Raw genomic sequence first — 8,906 nt, forward strand, 5'->3', positions numbered from 1 at the left:
TAGCATTATAAATTCCTACTACAATTGTGAGCCATTTGGGCAAAACCATCCTTGACTACATAGCAAGTTCAAGAGCTGACTGGGTTGTCTCCATTTCACAAAGTAAAGTGAGAGGGCATGACCACTAGATATTTAAAATTCTTTTTAAAATAATAAAATTAACTTTATTCTGTTTCAACAAGAAAATGTGAAGTGGTATGCAGATGATGCAAAGCTTCTCAGAAAAGCTAACTTCTTTAAGGGATTTAAAAAATGAGCCCTTGCCTCATTTTTGGTCTGGCTAATACTTTCTCCCTTCTGTGAGGACTCACTCTCTGTGACTAAGCTGAGTGTTATCCTTGCCATTAGCATTTCCTGCCAACAGAACCATAGACCAAGTAAGCCCTGAAACACCAACAAATTACCAAATTACCAGGAATGGAAATTTCTTGGCCATTCCTGAGTTTTCTTCATCAATGGTATTTCAGTAGCATTTAGAATCAACCATGAGTTTTAGAATTTCTTTCTAAATTTCTAGAATTTTCCTCTCTCTTTTAAATATAAATGTGTGTGTATCTATACATAGATATAGATAGATATAGACATAGATATATAGATATAGACATGCGCAAATGGAGAGAGAAAGTTGGTACTGGAGGTTCAAGAGGGGTTTGCAGGCAGAGAGAGAGAGAGAGAGAGAGAGAGAGAGAGAGAGAGAATGACTTTTACTTACTCTTTTTAACTTTACCTTCCTCCCAGCCTTCCTTCCCCTTGGGATCCACTCTGTTTCTGTCTCTCATTACAAAAGAACAGACTTCCAAAGGATAGCAATCAAACAATCTAATAAAATATGAAGCAAGCAAAAACTGTCATAACAAAAACTCAACAAGAGGAGAAGAGTCTCAAGAGCAGGCATAAGAGTCAAAAACTTACTCATTATCATATTTAATAGTCCCATAAAATACTAAGCTAATAGTTATAATATATACGCAGAGAACCTGGTGTAGACCCATGAAGGCCCTGTGGTTGCTAGACCAGTCTCTGTAAGCTCATTGTGCCTTGCTAAGGGATTCAGAGGGCCATTCTCCTGGTGTCCTCCATCCCCTCTGACAGTCTTTCTTCTTCCTCTTCCACAGGAATGCCTAAGTACTGGGGGGAGGGATTTGATGGAGACCTCCAATTTAGAATCTCTTTCCACTTACTGTCTAGCTATGGGTCTCAGCATCTGTTCCCAACTTGCGCCAGAGGAATCCTCTCTAATGATCACTAGATATGACACTGATCTGTGAGTGTAGCAGTTTATCATTAGGAATCATTTTATTGATCACTTTGTTTGGGTTTGGTTTGATTTTAGGCAAGTTGGGTTTAGTTTTACCCTAGGTCTCTGGGTCCTGGTTACTCCAGGAGTATCAGACATGGGTTGCTTCTTGTGGAGTGGGCCTTAAGTCAAGTCAGACATTTGTTGACCACTCCCCCTAGTTCTGTGCTGCCATTTCCTCGGCACATCTTGCAGGCAAGACAGATTATAGGTCAAAGGTTTTGCGGCTGGGTTGGTGTCCAGTGTTCTCTTTCAGTAGCCTTGCATTGGACACTTCTCTTTTAGTTCCATCCTTTTTCCTTCAAATTTCAAAATGCCATTTTTTAAAAAACAGATGAGTAATACTCCGTGGTGTAAATGTATCACACATTCTTTATCCATTCTTCTGTTGAGGGATATGTAGGTTGTTTCCAATTTCTGGCTACTATGAATAAAGCCACAATGAACATGGTTGAAGAATATCCTATGCTATGGTAGAATGGAAGATCCTTTGAGTATATATGCCCAAGAATGGTATAGTTAGATCTTTAGGTAGCTTCATTCCCAACTTTTTCAGAACCAAGCATATTGATTGCCATAGTGACTATACAAGTTTGCACTCCCACCAGTAATGGAGGAGTGCTGCCCTTGCTTCACGTACTCAGCTGCACAGGCTGTCACTTGTGATATTGATCTTAGCATTCTGACAGGTGTAACATGGAATGTCACAGGAGTTTTGATTTTCATTTCCCCTGGTGGCTAAGGATGTGGAACACTGCTATAAGTGTTTCTCAGTCATTTGACTCTCCTGGGTTGAGAATTCTCTGTTTAGAGCTGTACCCTATTTCTAATTGGATTATTTGATTTTTTTTTTTTTTTTTGCTATCTCATTTCTTCACTTCCTTATATATTTTGGATATTAGTCCTTTATAGGATGTGGAGTTGTTAAAAACTTTAACTTCTTGGCAGATTGATGCTTTGTTCAAGTGACAGTGTCCTTTGCCTTACAGAAGCTTTTCAGTTTCATGAGATCCTGCTCATGAATTGGTGGTCTTGGTGCCTGTGCTATTAGTGTTCTGTTCAGAAAGTCATCTCTGTACCACTGTGCTCAAGGCTGTTCCCTACTTTCTCTACTATCAAGGTCAGTGTATCTGGCTTTATGCTGAGGTCTTTGATTCACTTGGACTTGAGTTTTGTGGAAAATGATAAATCTGAACTTATTTGGATTTTTCTAAATGTTGACATCCAGTTGACCAGCACCATTTGTTGAAAATACTGTCCTTTTGTTTCACGCTGTATTTTTGGCTTCCTTATAAAAAATTGGATGTTCATCTATGCTTGGATTTATGTCTGGGTTTCCAATTAGATTCCATTAATCAGTGTGCCTCTTGAAAGGGCATAAGGGGTGTTGGGGTCCCTCAGCTGCAAGACATCGGAGCTTGCCACTGCAGACTCAACTCACGCCTGCTGTGCCTGAACCAAAGACTCACTACTATGAGTTCTGCCTTCAAGGATACCAGAGGAAACTACACCTGCTGGCTGGCATGTATACAGCCTGAGGACATCTGTTGTTGACCTCCTCTCCCACTGTAGACTGCACCTCCAGCCACTCCCCTGAGCTGAGACCTGCGGGATGTCCTGAGTCTCCACCTTCAGCTCAGCAGCCAGCTTCCCTCAGACTTCCTCCTTGACTTTGTTCTGACTCTTCCTGACTCCTCCCGAATCCCTTATGTTATTCAAATGTCATTGTGACCTAGAGATTCAGTTATGCTCTCTTGTATATAAATGCTGAACCCCCAAAGTAAAGACGAGCCTTGATTAGAAACCCTCAACTTGGCTCCGTGTCCTTTTGTTCTTGAACTCTGTGTTTCAGGTCTCCTTTCTCTCTTCCGTCGAGGCAGAACCCAGTTTGTGAAACTGCAGGACAGTTTCAAAGGGGATGGTAAGACCTCAGCAGTTCTTTTACTATTCAAGATTGTCATAGCTATCCTGGATTCCTTTTTCCACATGAAGTTATGACATGTCCTTTGAAGGTTTGTAAAGAGTCGTGCTGGAGTTCTGATGGGGACTGCACTGAATCTGTAGATTGTTTTTGGCAGAAGAGCCATTTTGTACTAACTTGATTTGACCAATCTATGAGCATAAGAGATCTTTTCATCTTCTGATATCTTCTTCAAATTCTTTCTTCAGAGACTTGAAGCTTTTTTATCATACAAGTCTTTCACATGCTTGGCTAGAGTTACTCCCAGGAAATTTTATATTTTTTGAGGCTATTGTGAAAGATATTATTTCCCTGATTTCTTCCTCAGTCCATTTTCTTAGTCCGTTTTCTTATTTGTATATAGGTGTGTGACTGGTCTTTGTTTTTGTATCAGTCTTGTATCTAGTCAGATCACTGAAAGTGTTTATCAGCTGTAGGGATTCTCTAGTAGAATTTTAGGGTCACTTATGTATACTACCTTATGTATACTACTGTATCATCTGTAAATAACGATACTTTGACTCAAGTCTCTGCTGTGAAGAAAGCAGGTGTGGAAGACTGTGATTATAATTAGATGGCAATTGGACATCCTAAACTATAGTTTATGCACAATAGCTTAAAATTGGCTCTATCAAAATATATGTGTGAAGTTAAAGTTCACACCTGAAGCTCTTGACTAGATAATATATTGTCAATTTGAAAATACATTGTTTTGAATGGGTTGTAGTTTTTAGGAAAATCAGTCTTATGACATAAGAATGGAATACATAAACTGGAATGAAAAACTTCAAAGCAATTTTTTTCAAACTTGGCTTTCAGTCTGCAAAGGTGAAGCAAGACAGTATGTTAGTCTTAGAGGTGCACATAATTCAGGTGTAACCCAATTAAGTTGTGATTAACAACAGGAAAGTAGCATGAAATAGAGCAAGACATACAAAAGGTAGAGGAGAAATAAGAACAAGTAGTCAGAGAATAAGGACATACTCTAAAGGTGTGTTTATAGGACCCTGGCCTGAGGGAAGATAGTTTCCCACGGCCATTAGACTATTGAGACATTACAACCCGAAGGACTTTAGTTCCTCCAGGATCCTACACCAAAAGAAGCAAATGCAAAACCCCTGGTACTAGCCTGTCTCTCAGGAAGAGATTTCACAGAGGTCATGTGGATTATCATTTCTCGTGTGCATATTTCTTGGCTGTGGTTCATTTTCTCCAACACAGTTATAACACTGCCCCAAAAGCACAGAGAACCTAGGCATCTTCCTTTAGTTTGCCCTGACTACAAATAAATCCACTTACCTGTACCAATCCATCTCCTACTTGTTTCTGAGCAATGAAAGATTTATAAATGTCAAGTGTTTCCTGTAATATTACCTCATAAAATTCAGGCCAGGGAAGATGGCTCTGTAGGTCAAGTGCTTGTACAAGCATGAGGACCTGAATTCAGATCCCCAGCATGCATGTAAAAGCCAAGTCATAGAAGTGTGTCTATGATCCTAAAAGTGGGTGTGGCTGAGATAGAAACACAGATCCCAGGGGCTCAGTGTTCCAAATGGCAAGTTTCAGGTTCAATGAGAGACAATGATTTGTTAAAAAGAAAGACAGAAAGACATGGAATGGGAGACAGTGGGGAGCCTGACAGAGTGGATGCATATAACCAATACATATTAAACAAATGCAGAAAATGTTCAAATAAAAATACTTTTGGAAAAAACTTGGACCCAGTGTTTACATCAATTGCCTGAGGTATTATAAATATATACCTCATCAGTATATATTTATATGACATATATATGCTGTCAGTATCAAAGCAGAGCATATCCTGAACATCTCTTCAGATATTCCTCGCATGTGTGCATTCACTAAATCAGTTCAGCATCAGTGAATAATCATTTTGCCATATGGTCCCCAAATTGAAATAAAAATAATGCCTATTTCTAACAACTCATGCTTTATAACCATTTTGTAACATTTAGAAAGTTTAACTGGAAATCTTCCTCTTGGGCTATATTCAAATGATTTATGATAATGTCCTTAGAAAAGACTCATCATTATTGTGATGAATCTCTCCTGGTGACAGCGTGATTGCACAACTAAATCATCATTCTAGAAAGAAACAAAAATCACTAACTGCATTTAGCAGATTCTTCGGCGAGGGTGCCCATTCAGGTATTGGAGAACTTCATATCAAATCACATCCCTGTAACATTAAACACTGCTCGGCCTGCTGAAGACCTCAGTCTAATGGAAGGAGCTTTGTCCTTCCTGTTGTGTGAGTTTGGATTTATCATCTATTGAGACAAAGCTGCCTTTAGAGGCTGAAATCACACTTCATGAAGCCACTCTTTCTCTGTGACTTTTAGGTGAGCAATTGATTTCTTATTGGAAAACACATTTTTCAGTATTCATGGCATCATAATATTCTCCAGAACTCCTCACCCTTGGTGAAAATGGATGGCATTGACAAATTTAAATGTTCTCTTTCCAATTCTAACATGTTATGTACTAGCAAGCTTGGCTTTAGAGCACAATTCTACTTTCTTTGATGTACAAACCAAATTGGAGTCTGATAGAGTACTGAATTTGTATGTTTACCAAATCTACTTTATTGCAAACAAAACTGTAATGTGTTTTTTCTTATATTCACCTGTTTTCTGTTCTGTGCACCTTAGTCCTCCCTCTCCAACACAACACTGGCATTTATTTCTCATCTCTATTTAATGCCACTTATAGCTGTATATGTTCAACATCCTTATGGGAAGACAAGGCCTGTGAGGACAGACCCTTGCTGTATTTGTAACTGATAGTTCAGAACCTAGCTACCGCCAACATCCACACAATACCTGGGAGATGAATAGTGGACTAGAATGGCTTCAAAAGGCTAATGACCATGACGGCCAATGAAGACAATGGCTTATCACAATAATCCTTGCAATTTCTGTTAAAAATAAAAGAGCCTCTTATTCTCTTTACTTTAAAAATGCAGAAATTTAAACGAAAATGATTCAACCACACTCACTACACATCAGGAAGGGGGCAAGTCAGTATTGTAAACCAAGTAAACTCAGTACCCACAAGCATGGCCCCTCAAATGTCACACTAGAGAGGGCTTTGAATTCAATGAATAAATGCCTTTAATTGCTAAAATCATAAGACTTTCATCAGTCACATTAGTCCCAGCTGCCACCTAATGTTTTATTTATTTGTGTATTCACTTCTTTTCTGAAAGACGGGCCCTAAACTACAGATAACCTAAAATAATTTCATATTTGCCTGTATGACTCCTTCTGGGGAGATATGAACCAATGTGCACTTATCTGAGATTCAGTGTTGATGCCACATCAAAGCACCAATTCCACCTGACCCTAGCTTGATAAACCAGGGAGTTTACTGTGTCACTCATGGGAGCTTAGGTGATTGAAGGGTAGCTGTGAACACAAAGGACACCCTAGCATGGGTGCTGATCATCGAGGGCTCATCTCTAGGGTGACCTGCCCCAGTTCCCTGGAGTTCTTAATGGGGTCCGCCCCTCCCCAGGGGTTGCCTGCTACTTTGCTGCTTATGTAACCTCATGGAGAGGCCTTGTGAACTTCACCGTTTCTCTAAGCTTCCAGATCCAGCAAGTATCATGAGCTTCCTTTTTATTTATTTATTTATTTATTTAAGTACTTTTTTTAAGATTTATTTATTTTGTATATATAGGTAAATTGTTGCTGCCTTTGGATACACCAGAAGAGGGCATCAGATCCCATTATAGACGGTTGTGAGCCACCATGTGGTTGCTGGGAATTGAACTCAGGACTTCTGGAAGAGGAGTCAGTGCTCTTAACCGCTGAACCATCTATCCAGCCAATAAATTAAGATTTATTTACTTATTATATGTAAGTACACTGTAGCTGTTTTCAGACACTGAATAAGAGGGAGGCAGATCTCATTATGGATGGTTATAAGCCACCATGTGATTGGTGAGATTTGAACTCAAGACCTTCGGAAGGGCAGTCAGTGCTCTTAACCACTGAGCCATCTCTCTAGCCCCTATCATGAGCTTCCTCAGCTTGCAATTCTGTTAGCCTTCTTTGTCTAATGAGTCTCCCTCCTCTTTCAAGTAGTTTGTGTGTCAACCCAAAGGAACTAGCTTACATAAAATCATGGCCTATATGTTCCTTTCTTTAATCTGTTGTAGTGATAGCTGTATACCAGTGGCCACTGGAGCATTAACAGTAGCTGAGATGCACAGTCAACTTAATGATAAATGAGCAAAGCAAATAACATATTCAAACTTTTTAAAATTAATTTCTTTACAGTCCAGTCTTTACCACTACCCTCCTGGTCTGCCCTACCACAGTTCTTCATCCCATTCCTCCTACTCTGTTTCCAAGAGGATGCCCCCCACCCCACCAATACACACACACACACACACACCACCACCACCACCACCACCACCACCACCACCACCACCACCACCACCACCACCATACCTCCCAACTCCCTAGGGCCTCAAGTCTCTCAAGAGTTAGGAGCATCTTCTTTCACTGAGGCCATACCAGGCAGTCCTCTGCTGTAAATGTGTCAGGGGCGGGGTGGGGGACTCCTATTAGCTAGTGTATGATGCCTGGTTGGAAGCTCAGTGTCTGAGAGATCTCAGGGGTTTGGGTTAGTTGAGACTGCTGGTCTTCCTATGGGGTTCCCCTCCTCATATTCAAACTTTTGAAAGAGCACAGATCCTGTCATCCACACCAACAGAGACAAACACAGAGAACATCATCATACATGGAATAACATATCTCAGAAAGACAAACACCTCATGGCCTCACCTATATGTAGGATCTGTACAAATCAAACTCAGAGAGGGACATTGCAATGGAGGTAAGCAGGGCTGTGGGTAAGGGAGAGAGAGAGATGCTAGTCAAGGAATACAGCGTTCCAGTTAGAAAGGATTAGGTTAGGAAGATCTATTACACATTACCGTGACAGGAACAACAAAATATGAAATACTTGAAATTTCTTAAGAAAGCAATTATTTAAGAATTTTGAGACTTCGCCTACTGCTAGTTCTGGCTTGGGTTTAGGTCTTCTCAAAGACTGAGAAATCTTATCCGGAGCTAGTTCTAGAGGCTTCTGCTCATCGCCATGGGGGAGCCATCAGAGAAACGCTACACAGTTGAGAACCCAGAAACTCCTCAGAAGAGAGATGAAGAGGACTCATCCTCTGATACAGATGTCCTACAACCAGAAACACTAGTAAAGGTCATGAAGAAGTTAACCCTGAAGCCCAGGGCCAAGAAGAAGAGGACAGCACGTCGTCGTCGCTGCCGCGATCTATCTCACCGGATTGCGAGGGTACCTATGGAGAACAAAAGTGGACAAATCTTGAGGGAAGTTCAAAAAGCCTTTCCCGAGAGAAGGGTCCGCACTTTGTTGTCGGTGCTGAAAGGTCCTGTAGCAAAGAGGAGACAATTTGTTCGGATTGAGCAGAGAGGAAAACGGCTTGAAGGCAATGAGTTTAAAGGGAACACGGAACCATTCAGATGTCTCTGTACTTTCTGCCATTACCAAAGATGGGATCCTTCTGAGAATGCTAAAAATCGGGAAGAATTAGGACCGTTTAAATTGTACACTGTCCTTGCTGTTGATGCCACACAACAAATG

At 40.5% G+C, this 8,906-nt stretch overlaps 1 pseudogene; it reads left to right on the top strand.

Moving 5' to 3' along the window:
- The first annotated feature begins 8,387 nt into the window (after positions 1-8,387).
- The window catches only part of LOC116075941, a 14,703-nt pseudogene continuing 14,184 nt past the window's right edge, over positions 8,388-8,906 (top strand).

Source organism: Mastomys coucha, unplaced genomic scaffold (assembly GCF_008632895.1).
Source record: "Mastomys coucha isolate ucsf_1 unplaced genomic scaffold, UCSF_Mcou_1 pScaffold4, whole genome shotgun sequence".
In the NCBI taxonomy this organism is placed as follows: Eukaryota; Metazoa; Chordata; class Mammalia; order Rodentia; family Muridae; genus Mastomys; species Mastomys coucha.